The sequence below is a fragment of the Elephas maximus genome, chromosome 5 (assembly GCF_024166365.1).
Source record: "Elephas maximus indicus isolate mEleMax1 chromosome 5, mEleMax1 primary haplotype, whole genome shotgun sequence".
NCBI classification, from domain to species: domain Eukaryota; kingdom Metazoa; phylum Chordata; class Mammalia; order Proboscidea; family Elephantidae; genus Elephas; species Elephas maximus.
In genome coordinates, this window is record NC_064823.1 from 159,960,357 (window position 1) to 159,974,480 (window position 14,124).

General features: G+C 52.9%; 1 protein-coding gene across 3 annotated transcripts in view; it reads right to left on the reverse strand.

Annotated features, from left to right (window-relative positions):
• Positions 1–13,094, reverse strand: part of FAM53A (family with sequence similarity 53 member A) — a 57,806-nt gene extending 44,712 nt beyond the window's left edge. For 2 of the 3 annotated variants that reach the window (XM_049886589.1, XM_049886586.1), the window contains exon 1: positions 13,005–13,094. The gene's annotated coding sequence lies outside the window, so the exon portion shown is untranslated. Of the gene's footprint in view, positions 1–11,906; positions 12,827–13,004 lie in introns of those variants that run through there. The other variant, XM_049886588.1, reaches the window with a different exon arrangement.
• Between the last annotated feature and the right edge of the window lie 1,030 nt (positions 13,095–14,124).

Below are 14,124 nucleotides of genomic sequence, written 5' to 3' on the forward strand. Positions count from 1 at the left end.
TTCCAAACTAAGATAGACTAGGAAGAAAGGCTTGGCGGCCTACTTTTGAAAATTAGCCAGTGAAAACGTTATGGATCACAACAGCACACGGTCCAACTCTCTCATTCTGGACATTGGGAAAGACCAAAGATCAGTTGCTGGAGGAGGACATCATGTTTGCTGAGGTAGGGGCCTGTAAGGGCAAGGGAGATCCCTGCTGAGATGGACTGGCACAAGGATGGCAGTGATGGAGTCGAACACACTGGCAGTTGTGAGGATGATGAAGGACTGGGCAACATTTCATTCTTTTGTACAGAAGGTAGCTATGACTCGGAGCCCACTCAACCGTAGCTAACAAAACAATAACTGTATCGTATGAATGTTATTTTCCAGATTTTGCTCACTGTACTGTGGTTATATAAGGTGTTAACATTTGGGAAATCTTTGTTGTTGTTGTTAGGTGCCATTGAGTCGAATCTGACTCATAGTGACCCTGTGTACAACAGAACGGAACACTGCCCGGTCCTGTGCCATCTTTACAGTTGTTGGTATGTTTGAGCCCATTTTTGCAGCCACTGCATCAATACATCTCATTGAGGGTTTTCCTTTTTTCCTGACCCTCTACTTCACCAAGCATGATGTCCTTCTCCAGGGACTGGTCCCTCTCGATAACATGTCCAAAGTATATGAGACAAAGTCTCTCCACCTTTGCTTCTAAGAAGCATTCTAGTTGTACTTCTTCCAAGACAGCTATGTTCGTTCCTCTGGCAGTCCATGGTATATTCAGTACTCTTCACCAACACCATAATTCAAAGGCATCGATTCTTCTTCTGTCTTCCTTATTTCACTGTCCAGCTTACATACGAAACAACTGAAAACACCGCAGCTTGGTTCAGGCATACCTTAGACCTGGAAGTGACATCTTTGCTTTTTAAAATCTGTATGTCCCTAAACAGGGAAATGGCTATAAAAAATGTGGACTAGTATACTGTGCTTACAGAAGTTTAAAAAAAAAAAGTGTGCTTTGTCTATATGTGACTGACGAAGAGTGTACAGAGGAGACCTTGTTGAGTGGCGGGGGGAGCACCCACAGTAGGATGCACAGAGCAAACCATCTGCCTTTCAAAAGAAGCGGAGAAGACACATACTATGTACAGAAAACAAGCACACTACGTAGGGAGAAACGAGGACCACACGAAGTACGAAGAAGAGGCACATCACGTACGAGGAAGCAGCACACCAAATACAGAGAAGAGACACACCACGTACGAGGAAGCAGCACATTACGTACAGAGAAGAGGTAACACCAAGTACGAGGAAGCAGCACACCGCATACAGAGAAGAGACACACCATGTACAAGGAAGCAGCACGTTATGTACAGAGAAGAGGCACACCACGTGCGAGGAAGCAGCAAACTGCATACACAGACGAGACACACCACATACGAGCAAGCAGCAAACCATGTACAGAGAAGGGACACACCACGTGCAAGGAAGCAGCACGCTACATACAGAGGGGAGGCACACCATGTACAAGGAAGCAGCACACCATATATGCAGAAGCAGCCTGCTACCTACAGGAACGCAGCGTACGTAGGCAAAGGAAGCACTCCATGGTACAGAAAAGCACGAAATGGTGGGGAAGGGAACGTGCCAAGATCCAACAGCAGTTACCTTTCAGAAACCAGAAAGCAGACTGGGATTGGAAGCACTACTCAGGAGAATCAGACCCTAGGTGTATACCTTTTCATTTCCGTCAAGGGGAAGGAATGCATGTGACTCAGGTAGTTACTAATGCTTTTTTTATATATAAAACCTATCCCCAGCCAGTTTCCCCCTTGAAGAACTAAACAATCAGGATGGTACCCCTGATCACAAGGTATAACGTGCTCACGCCCCCTCCTCGACGGCCACCAGAGCCGGTCTGCTTGCCAAGCCCAAGCTGGGTCAGCAGCTGAGACAGACAGCCTCTCTGCCCTGAGGGGGCACACTCCAGCTGGGAAAGGCAAGAGGTAAACAAAAACGATGACAGATGGTGGAGATTCAAAGGAGGAGGCGAGCAGAAAACCAGGGGTAACGGAGGGCAGCCTGCTGGAGGAGCCCTGATAAGGGGACTCACACGGAAGCCAGGCAGGAAGACAAGCAGGAAGCAGCCGGAGAGGAGCCACACTCAAACTCACTGTCCTGGCCTACAAAGGCTCTGATACTTCTTTACAACCAAACCAGCAATTTAGTTGACGACTTCAAAAATAGTTTCTTCTTTGCCACCTTCTCTGTCTACCTCCACCATTGCCCCTCAGCTCAAGCCCCAGCCACGGCTCGCCTGTACAACAAAATGGCCTGAGTGGTCCCTCCTGTCCATTTCTGCACCCCTCTCAAGCCAGTGCCCCCGAGGGTGGCATCTTTAAAACAAAATGTGGATCCTATCACTTCGACCCTCAGAAACACCCTTCAATGGCTTGCAGAACAAAGGTCAAAATCCTCATGCTGGGCTCCAGCCTCTGGGGATCTGGCCCTTCACCTGTTTTCTCCCTCATGCCATGTCCCGCACTCACCACATTCCAGTCACAAAGGTGTCTCTGAGTCCCCAGGAGGGTCATGCACAAACAATAATAGAAGACCGAGCACTCTGCACTGCCTAAATCCAGGCACTTACTACCCCCTTGGACTGTAATAAAAATCCCTTTAAGCTGGTTTTTCTGGTCAGTCTCATTCTCTGGGAATCCACCTTCCTAAAGGCACCAAAGTGGTCTGGATTTCTGTGTGTTTTTTAACTTAAGTTTACTAACATACAGATTTAGCATTTGTAAAGGTATGTTTTATCCTGTACTGGCAACAGTTTTAAATGTGTTTATGTGTTTTGTGGAGAGGAAGGGGGCACTTTCTGCCCCATCAGCCCTGCACTCAGGTACTTTCTTACATCAACACCTAAACAGCATGTGTACACAGCAGTTCCTTGATTGCTCCATTTCACACAGTATCTACCCCCTTTAGGATGGTTAGGTTCTAGATCTTTCTAGCACATCTCCACACCAACTCCCCCACCCCAAACCTCCCATAATGCCATACACACATTCCCACTGGATCATCGTTGACATTATGGCGTCAGCACAGTGTTCCCGGCTAGGCCACACAGTAGTCTGTCCTCCAGAAGTGAATAATTCCCTTCTTTTTAAATACGCAAAATTTCTGCCTGATACAAATTCTTTCCCCCAAACTCCCCAACAGGTCCCTGGGTGGTGCAAAGGGTTTGTGTTCCACTACTAACCCAAAGGTTAGTGGTACAGACCCACCGAGGAGCACCACAGAGGAAAAGCCTGCAATCTGCTTCTGCAAAGATCACAGCCAAGAAAACGCTACAGAGCAGGTCTACACTGTAACACACGGCATCGCCATGAGTTGGAATAGACTTGTTTTTAAACTCCCCAACGCAAAAAAAAAAAAAAAAAACCCAAACTCATCGCCGTCAAGTCAATGCCGACTCATAGAGACACTATAGGACACAGTAGAACTGTCCCAGAGGGTTTCGAAGGAGTGGCTGGTGGATTCAATCTGCTGACCTTTTGGTTAGTATCCATACTCTTAACCACCTACAAAACTCCTGCGAAGCAGCTTCATTTCGTCAACGACACCAGGACAGCGTCCAGCCTCTTGCTGGGCTCTGCAGTGCATCTCCCTGGTCACACCTGGAGCCTCGCCCTTCCCTTGCCTTGATAATGCCCTTCCCCCTGCTCCAGAGTGGGATCCCATTTTCAGGACCCCTCGCCACGGTCTCTCTTGTAGATACACACTCTCAGTAGCTTCCCAGAAAGGGGTGTGCAGATGTGGGGGAACCACTCTTGTCTTCTTCCCAGTTGCTGTAAGAAGCCAACGTCTGACGCCTGCCATGCTTTTGGGGTCTTCTCTGCCAGTGCCGAGAATTCACATGAGCCCTGGGAAGGGGCTTTGTCGTCTGTGCTTTCACTCAGTGGGCACGTGATTTGGAAACTGAGTCCTTCGGTTCTCAGAGATCTGCCGGCATTACTTCTGATTATCTTCCATCCTCCTTCTTCCCCAGCCTCTAATGTCATGCCCTGCTCCCTGGGACTGGCCCTCTCTGAACTGGCTATCTTTTCCCTCCTATTTTTCAACTCTTTTAGCTGTTGTTCTACTTTCTAGGCTATGTCCTTGACTTCACTTTCCAATCCTTCCAATAACATGTTTATTTCCACTCTTACGTGTGTAACCTCTGAGGGCTCCCTTCTCGTCTCTGGCTGCTCATTTTATAACTTCAGTTCTTTTCTTCTTGCTCTCGTCTCTAAGGCTGTTACTATTGTCGTGGTTAGCTGCCGTTGTGGTTAGCTGCCATCGTGTGGGTCCCCAACTCATAGAGACCCTACGCCCAACAGAACAGAACGCTGCCTGATCCCGTGCCACGCCCAAGATTGGCTGCAGGCCAGACCACTGTGATCCACAGGGTTTTCACTGGCTGATTGTCAGAAATAAATCCCCAGGTGTTCTTCCCAGTCCATCTTAGGCTGGAAGCTCCCCTGAAACCTGTTCAGCATCACAGTAACAGGCCTCCTCCACCCCCCGAGGGTCAGGTGGGAGGCTATCACAGGGCTTTTCGTTTGTTTTTTAATATGATTTCTCTGGTGCCTGTATTGTCTCAGTCCCCTTGGTCTTCCCTAGGTATTCTGGTCTCTGCTTTCAGGCTAAAGGCTGTCTCAGCTGTCCGTCATGTTGGGTCTCCATTCATACCCAGAGTGAGGGGGGAGCAAGAGCGATGAAGCTACGGTAATTAACACACACTGACACCAACGCCCAGGCCGAGACGAAATGATGAGATGAACTGACACGGACTCAGAACAATCGCACCTGTCTGCAAATGCAAAGTGACGCAGGCGGCACCGTGGGTCCCCATGCAAAGCAGGGCCAGGAGATGAACAGGACATGACTGTCTATGCGGAAGGAGGAAACGGGGCCCCGGCCCCATCCTAGACAGAAACATCCACTCAGGATGTACAGAATACTCAGGCATGGAGGGCTAGGCTGGAAGGCTTTTAGGAGACACTCTAAGACTTTTATGATTGGGGGCTGAGAAGGAGTTCTTTTAAGGCACAGGAGACACAGAATCCTACCTAGCAGTGAAAAGGGACAAACGACTGAGGTACGTGATGACTTGTGTGGCTCCCAAGGGCATGGTGCTGACAGAAAAAAAAGTCAGCCTCCAAAGGTCACATGCCGTATGATTCCACTGATATACCATTCTCAAAATGACAAACCTACAGAGATGGAGAACGGATTAGTGGCTGCCAAGGAAGAGAGGGGAGAATATAAAGGGGTAGTGGCATGGATTGAATTGTGTCCCCCCAAAATATGTGTCAACTCGGTTAGGCCATGATTCCCAGTATTGTGTGGTCATCCTCCATTCTGTGCTTGTAATTTTATGTTAAAGAGAATTAGGGTGGGATTGTAACACCCTTACCCAGGTCACATCCCTGATCCAATGTAAAGGGAGTTTTCCTAGGGTGTGCCCTGCACCACCTTTTATCTCTCAAGAGATAAAAGGAAAAGGGAAGGGAGCAGAGAGGGGGGACCTCGTACCACCAAGAAAGCAGAGTGCATCCTTTGGACCCAGGGTCCCTGTGCAGAGAAGCTCCTAGTCCGGAGAAGACTGACGAGACGGTATAGAGAGAAAGTCTTCCCCTGGAGCTGACGCCCTGAATTTGGACTTTTAGCCTACTCTACTGTGAAGAAATAAACTCTTTATTAAAGCCATCCATTTGTGGTATTTCTGCTACAGCAGCAGTAGATGACTAAGACAGGTAGCAAGAGGGAGTTTCTTTGAGGTGATAGAACAGTTCTGTGTCCTGATTATGGAGGTGGTTAAACGAATCTGAACATGGGATAAATCTCCATGGAAATACACACACACGGAGAGGAATGAATGCATGTAAAAAAAACAGTGAAACTGAGTAAGGTCTGGTGTCTAGTTAACAGTAATATACCAAAGTCAACTTCCTGACTTTTGAGACTGTACTACAGCTACGCAAAATACCACCATTGTGGGAAGCTGGGTGAAAGGTACCTGGGACTCTCTACTATTCTTTGCAACTTCCTGTGAATCTATCAAAAAAAAAAGAAACTGTTGTTGTCAATTCTAACTGGTGGCAACCCCATATGTTACAGAGTAGAACTGTGCTCCACAGGATTTTCTTGGCTGTAATCTTTATGGGTGCAAATCACCAGGTCTTTCTTGCACAGCACCACTGGGTGGGTTCGAACCGCCAACCTTTAGGTTAGTAGTCGAGCACAAATCGTTTGCACCACCCAGGGATCTTACGAGTCTATAAGCATTTCAAGTTCCTGTGCATTTTTGTTCTTTTTTAAGGGACAGAAATCCACAAAATCAAGCATACTGGTTGGACACAAGACTGATGAGGAATGGGTCAAGGAGGGCCACACTGGTCACAGTACTGTGGGCTTCTGTTCTGAGGCTGGGAACTCATGTTCTTTCAACATGCTTCCTAACTTACACACACCTTTGTGTGTCAAATCATAAAATTTCCAACACCTGAGACACAGAGCAGCTCTGTGGGCAGGGGTAGGGTTTGTGGACTGGCAGGTCTCACTCAGAATGGCTGGGCAGACCCAGCGGGAGGTGCCACCCAGTGTCAGTGGACGTACACCAGCTTCCCACAGCAGCTCAGCCTTTCACGGGTGAGGCCACCACGCTCCTGCTGGGGGCTTGACGCATGGGAAGCCTCCTGATCCGTTTTCCTGCTGGCACCTGCCCTGCCCCTGTCTCTGCCTGCTGACCCCCAGACTGGGGTCTCCTCCCAGTTCCACTGGGGAACAGGGAACGGCAATAATGAAGATGATGATAGTGATGAGCACCTCCATCAGGGAGCAGCCGATCCTTCTGCCTTCAGCTACCGCCCTCACTTTCCGAGGTGCCTGCTACCTCCACTTGGGACTCTATCCCAGGATGGGGGAGGCTTCTTGCTGCTTCTCTCCTACTGGTGCTTACATTTCTGCCTTTTCTACTCCCTGGGTGGTGCGAACAGTTAACACACACGGCTGCTAACCAAAAGATTGGCAGTTCGAGTCCACCCAGAGGCACCTCCTAAGAAAGGCCTGCCAATCTAATTCCAATAAATCAGCCATTGAAAACGCTACGGAGCACAGTTCTACTCTAATACGTGGGGGCGCCAGGAGTCGGGGTCAGCTCCATGTCAACTGGTTTCCGTTCTAAGACAGTCACACTTATGTATTTGCTTTCCATCCTTCAGGTTTGCTGTCCTTTCCTGTCTCTTGCCCTTGAGGGTTTATTCTTTTTTATTCCTTTTAAGACCATTTCGGTGGCAATAAGCAGAACAAGAGTGTGCTGAATCTTTCTATAGAAATGTTTTTTGATGGGACTCTGACCACTTCGCACTGTTTGAAAGCCTCACCTGGCTCCTCAGTCCAAAGGGCCACACCCAGCCGGCCTGGCCCAGAGCCCCATCTCACTGGCCTGCCAACCTCAGACCCTGCCTATGACCAGAAAACCCTCCTCCTGCTTGGGACCCTGGCAAGCTTCCTTTCAAACCCAGCTCTCGCAGCCTGTCCTATCACCCCAAGCCAGACCACCTAGAGCCTCCTGGTGCAGGCCTTGTTGCAGTGTGACCTACTGGTCACACAGAGCGTGCCTCCCATCCCAGACAGCTCCTTTGGTAGTCACAGAACTCATCCCCCCATCCCCGCATCTCCACCAGCAGGCTGCCTACCCAACACAGGGAGGAAGTCAGTGAGTATTTGTAGAACAAATAAATTCACATGGATGCCCAGCCTCTGGGGCACCACAGCCTGGGAGGAGGGGAAAAGTCACCTCTGAGTAGCAGCTCCCTCTGACTCCCGAGTACCCAGCAGACACTGGCCCAGGCACTCAACTCAGACCCTCTTCACTATGACTCAGACACCTGAGTTCAAATCTGGGCTCTGGTCAATTCCCTAACCCCATCGATTCTGGGTCCTGAAGCCAGAAACCGGAGGTAACAACGGTACCTGCTGAAGAAGTGGCTGTGCGGATGAAATCAGGATCTGCGCGAGGCAGCCAGCCCGGTGCCTCACACAGAGCACGCTGTCAACAAATGTGTCCTAGAAACAGCAGTCAGAAGACCAAAGTGGTTCCCTTTTCCCACACAAAGGCATCGGGATCCTGGAATGGGTTTTGATAGAAGACAAAAACGATCAAGTCCACCAATGCTGTTCAACTGTAAACACTCCAAATTCAAGGAGATGCCTACTGATTTATAACCACATGGCTAACACAATGGCACCAAACTCCAGGTTCCGAGATTCTTTTTAGTTTTCTCTCAAAGGGCACTTGAACAATGCTGCTTAACCCAAAGACAGCCTGGCTGAACATCAGTTATTAACACGCACTCATGAGGTAGAGAGAGATTCTAAAACAAGCCTGCGGATTCTTTGGTATCGTTCCCCTGAAAAATCCATTGCCGTTGAGTCAATTCTGACTCATAGTGACCCTACAGGACAGAGTAGAACTGTCCTGCTGGGTTTCCAAGGAGCAGCTGGTGGATTCAAACTATCAAGCTTGTGGTCAGCAGCCAATCTCTTAGCCACTGCGCCAGCAGCATTCCCTCCCCTGAAAAGGTGGTGTCTCGTTTCCTCCCTTCAACGTGGGCAGATCTTAGTGACTAGCTCCTCACCAGAGGAACGTCCAGGACTCTGGAGGACTTCTAAGATGAAATCAGGTTCCACAACTGCAGCCTGGCTCTCCTATGGGACATGCCCCAAAGCCACCATGCTGCAGAGACATGTACAGAGACCAGAGGCCCAAGGAATCCCTGCTGTTCACGTCTTCCCAGCCCAGGCACCAGGCACAGGTATGAGAACGTCTGCAAGGAGACATTCCTGCCACGGACACCAACCAAACAACCTGCGCGAGACCTCAAGCAAGCAAGTCCTGCCCAGCTGAGACACTGCAGGAACCCAGAAACCATGAGATGATAATTGATTATTGTTGTTTCAAGCCACCAATTTCAGAGGTAATTTGTTATGCTGCCATAGTAACCACAACAGTCACACTTAAGAAAGAGAATGGAGCCAAATGGCCTGACGTTGCTGTAGCCCAGTCATAACTAGGACTCTTCCACCACACGGAGGCCGAGGAAGAAAAGGGGCGTGGAGGAAGTCTCCATATGCAAGACAAGCCACATGAGTGAAGTTGACTCAGACCACCGACAGCGCTGGATCACCTTCACTGAAGCCACAAATCAATAGCTCTAGGGTACAACTCCACTTCAGGGGTCCAGCGTCTCCTTCTCTAGGGGATATAGAGGTGCTAGAATCAGCGATTCCTGGGTAAGTGTAAAACAAAGCCCTCTATCTGTGCCACAAGCTGGTGGTATTGATAAAACACGTGCAAGACTTTTAGAAAACCAAAAAACCCAGACCCACTGTTGTCAAGTCCATTCCGGCTCATACTGACCCTATAGGACAGAGCAGAACTGCCCCATATGGTTTCCAAGGAGCGGCTGGTGGATCCCAACTGCTGACCTTTTGGTCAGCAGCCGAGCTCTTAAACCACTGTGCCACCAGGGCTCCAAGACTTCTAGAGTCTCTAAGAAATACCTTTGCAAAAATAGGACAAAAGTAAAAAAAAAAGAAAAGAAAAATCACCTTTCCTAAATAACAAGCATCTAATATTAACACCCACAACCAGTGGGTTTGAACAGCAGAGTCTTTAGTTTAAAAGGGCACAGAAACTATTTTGGAAATGTTATCTTTCCAAACCAACAAACTGTGTGCCTTAAAATGGAGAAAGAGCTTTATGTCTTTAAAACGGAGACAACCACCATTACCTCTATACTCATAAGTATAGCGTGCTCCACATTTAAGGGGATAAATTTCATCAAATCATTTTGTTATGAGATAAGGGATGTAAGCCGAGCTTTGGACACAAGATGGAGGATCAAACTCCAGCTTGCCCATGTACTAGCTGTGTATTCCTGGGCAAGTGACTTCACCTCTCTGGGCCTGGGTTTCCTTGATGGAAACTGGGAAAGAACCACCCACTTCACCAGACCGTGAGGTATCAAATTAAATAAGATGTAGGACAGTGCCCAGGTCCAGTCCCTGACACAGATTTTTAAAGTATGCCCATTTATAACAAATACTTGAAATATGAAAGTCAATTTTCATTTAAGAAGTTATTACTACACAACAAGCTATAAGGGTTTTAATTTGCTTTCTAGAAAAGTCATGGTTCTTAAATGCCTGAAATGTCAGGAAGAGGTACTCAGGTGTTCTCTTCGTTCTTTTACCTCCCAATAAGCCCCCCTCCCCCATCATGAGCACCACCTCATCCGGCTATTCCCTGTGCACAGACGTGCCTGTGAGCAAATGCCTCTACGCCCAGGAAATACCCCAGTGCAGCCACTGAAAAAAAGGATACTGTGGCATTTTCTCTGTTTTAAAAGACTTCCAGTAGCAACGAGAACTGTTCCCCTTCTTCCTGTGGCCCCCAATTCAACATCAAAAAAAAGAAAAGCCTGTTGCCGTCGAGTCAATTCCAGCTCACAGCCAATCTTATAAGACAGAATAGAACTGTCCCATAGAGTATCCAAGGCTGTAATCTTTACGGAAGCAAACTGCGACATCATTCTCCTGAGGAGCAGCTGCTGGGTTCGAACCATCAACCTTTCCATTAGCAGCTAAGCGTTTAACCACTGAGCCACTAGAGCTCCTTCAATCCAACATAAGAAAATATAAGGGTCCATCCTAGGAGGCAGGCCCGTTACCATCTCTCCGTGGAACTGACTGATACACACAGCTCAAAGGGATCTCAGGTTCACACCACATGCTGCATGCTGCCATCCCGGTCACATAAGCCCTCTGAGTGGCATTGCGAAGCTCACCAGAGGGACAAAAGCTCCAGAACCAAGTTCTAAGTTCACAGGACAGTGAGGGGAATGGTCTATCAAGTCACAGGAGGGGACCAGAACTGCCACCACCACCCACCGCCTACAGCACAAAGGATCTGGGGGGCAGGGGGGCAGGGGGGCAGGGGGCAGGGGTATTGTCACCTGGGAAACTCCTGCGGGGCTGGGGGCGGGGAGGATAAAATGAAGACCTGAAGCACAAGTGTCTGAATTGATTACTAACTCAGTTAAAAGAAACACTACTGTTTCTAAATAATTCCAGTGGCCATTTTGGGATCAGAGTCAAAAGCTTCAAAATCAAGCCATTCAGAGAGCGTCCCTCCCTTCCACCATCCTCAGAGAGGCCAGGCTTCCCTGCCCGCCGACCCACTTGGATGGTGGACACGCTCCCTCAACAGTGAGGGGACAGCTGAGCTTTTTAAAGAAGCAGAATTAACATGCCCAAGTTAAACTTCTTAACTCCAATATTCTAAAACTGGAGCACATTTGTGAAGTCAAACTGACTTATTCTAGAAAGTTCTCAGTGAGGAGAGGTCATCAGAAACTCAACTAAGCAATGAATCAAGTTTGAGTTATTAAAAAAAAAAAAAGGAAGCATTTTAAAGTTATGAAAGCTTAGAGTCAAAGTAAAGGTACTCAGGGGTGAAATACGATGCCTCCAGAGTCCGGCTTCACACACTGAAGGATAAACTTAAGAGCCATGGCTGCACTTACATTAAGATAAAAATTACTTCCTACCTGCTGACTAAAAAGGCTTAGCGGTTGAGCGCGTGGCTGCTAACCGAGAGGCGGGCCGTTCCAACCCACCAGCCGCTCTGCCGGAGAAAGATGTGGCCAGTCGGCTTCCATAAAGATTACAGCCTTGGAAACCCTATGGGCATTCCTACTCTGTCCTACCCGGCTGCTATGGGTCAGAATTGACTCCAAGGCAGTGGCTTTGGGTTTGCGAAGTAAGGCAATAACAAACTAGAAATCAAGGAAAGTAGACGAGGTACCTACACCCCACGTTCCCTTCTCCGTTCCGGGCGAAGTCGGGAAGTCGTTCGGACTTATGCCTCCAGGCTAACGCGGGGACGGAAGGCGGCTTCGGAGTCCACTCCCAGCGGCCGCCGCAGGCTGCCGGGGCCCCTCCGCACGCCGCCCGGTCCCCGCCTGGGCTCCGCGCGCCGTTTGATCGCGTCAAACGTCCTCCTAGCTCTACGAAATGACAAGCACGTGAACCCGCGGCGGCGGCGGCTCCAGCCCGTCCTGCTCGGCACCGCGGCGCGCACGGCCGGCTGCAGCGACAGCGGCTCGCCAAGGCCGACGCGGAGAGTTGATTCAACAAGTGGCAGCGCGCCCTAGGCGCGGCCGGCCAGCCCTTCGCAGCCGGGTGCCCGAGGGCTCGCGGTGCGCAGGCGGCTCGGGGTGCTCAGGGAGCCCGGGGTGCGCGGGGCCCAGGTGAATCAGGGGGCTCCGGATGCGCAGGGGCCCGGGGTGCACGGGGGCCTAGGAGTGTCAGGGTGCGTCGGACGCGCAGAGAGCACGGGGAGGGGGGGGCCAGGGTGCCGGTGCCCGCGGGACGCAGGAAGCTCGAGGTGCGCGGGGAACTCGGGGACGTCGGGGGGTTCGGGCTGCTGGAGTGCGCAGGAGACCCGAGGTGCGCCAGGGCGTCGGGGGACCCGGGGGGCGTGGAGGGCTCGGGATACGCGGACCCCACTAAGTGCGCGAGGGTCGCGGGAACTTCGGGGGCACTGGGGACCCGGGGTGCGTGGGGCCGGGGCCGGTCCAGTGGGGTCGTCCGCGCGGCGCTGGGTCCCAACCCCGAGTCGCGACCCAGGAGCCCGCACCCTTGTTGCCCCGCGGCCGCCAGGCTCTCCGGGTCGCCCACGGCCTGAAGCACCGGGCGGCCCCGTGCGCTCCGACGGCCTCAAACCGGGCCGCTGACAGGCGAGGCCGCCGCACCGCCGGGGGGGCGTCCGGGGCCGGCGGAGGGCAGGGTCCGGCCCAAGTGCACCCGGGACCCCACGGCCGCGCGCACGTCCTCCCGGGAGCGCGGACAGACGGACAGACGGACGCGCGCAGCCCGCGCCTTGCGGGGCCGCCAGCGGTCGGTACCTGAGCTCGGCGCGGCGGCCGATGGCGGCGCGACCGCGGCGGAGCGAGGAGGCCCGGCCGCTGCAGGCCGCGCTCCTCCCGCACAGGCGCGGCGCCTCGGCCGGCGGAACAAAACCGCGCGACGCCCCGCCCCCTCCGGCCGCCCTCATTGGCCGCCACGCCCCCGCCGCCGCCGCGCGCCCGTCAGCCGGCCCCCGCGCGGCCGCAGCCACCTCCTGCCGCTGCCCCTCAGCCGCCCCGCGCGCCGACCGGGGGCGGGGCCACCGCGCGCCCCGCCTTCTGCCGCCCAGCCCGGCGCGCGGCCGCGGCAGGAGACGGCGAACGGCGCGTGCGCTGAAGCTGGCCCCGCCCCCAGGTCGGGCCCCGCCCCCGGACAGGCCCCGCCCCCGCCGCTCCACCGCGCTTTGCGTGCCCTGGACGTGGCCCCGCCCCCGCCAAGGAGGCGGGGCCGCGAGGGTGGGCGGCCGTGGGCGGGGACGGGGGCGGGGGCGGGGCGGGGGCGGCGTGTAGAGGGTTAGTGTTCTCCGGGCTGGCGCTCAGGGTCTGTCCGCTGTCGCCCGGGGCCGTTTAGGGTCCCCACTGCCTTGGACACCTCGGCCCCCAGGTCCCCGGAAGGTCCTTGCCGCCTTAGGCAGTGGCGGCCGGAGCGCGGCTCTCGGGCCAGAGCGGGCGCCCAGGCTGGGGAGCGCGGGGCGCGGGTCCCGGAGCCCCTGGGGCTCGCCGCCGTCGCCTCCCCTTCCCGACTCCTGGCCCGCCGGGCTCCAGGGCTCCAGCCCTGCCTCCGACCCGCGGCGTGAGCTTGGCCAGCCCCTTGCCCCGTCGGGTCTCACGCAGACCAGCAGGCGGGGTGTGCCAGAAGCGCACGGCGTGCGGGGCCCAGAGCGGACAGCGACACAGGCCCCTGTGGCCAAAGGCAGGGCCGGGACTTTCCATCTGAGCACAGCTGAGCAGCGTGACCGACTTCTCACTGGGCTTCCAGTGATGGCCGTGGTCGAGGTCCGTGGGTGGGCAGCCCACGCTACCGACCACACTCCCAGGCAAAGGCGTTCCCCTTGGCTGTCTCTAACAAACTCCCAGGAAGGGGTCCCTGCCCCCGCTCCCAACCCTTCCATCCTTGGGG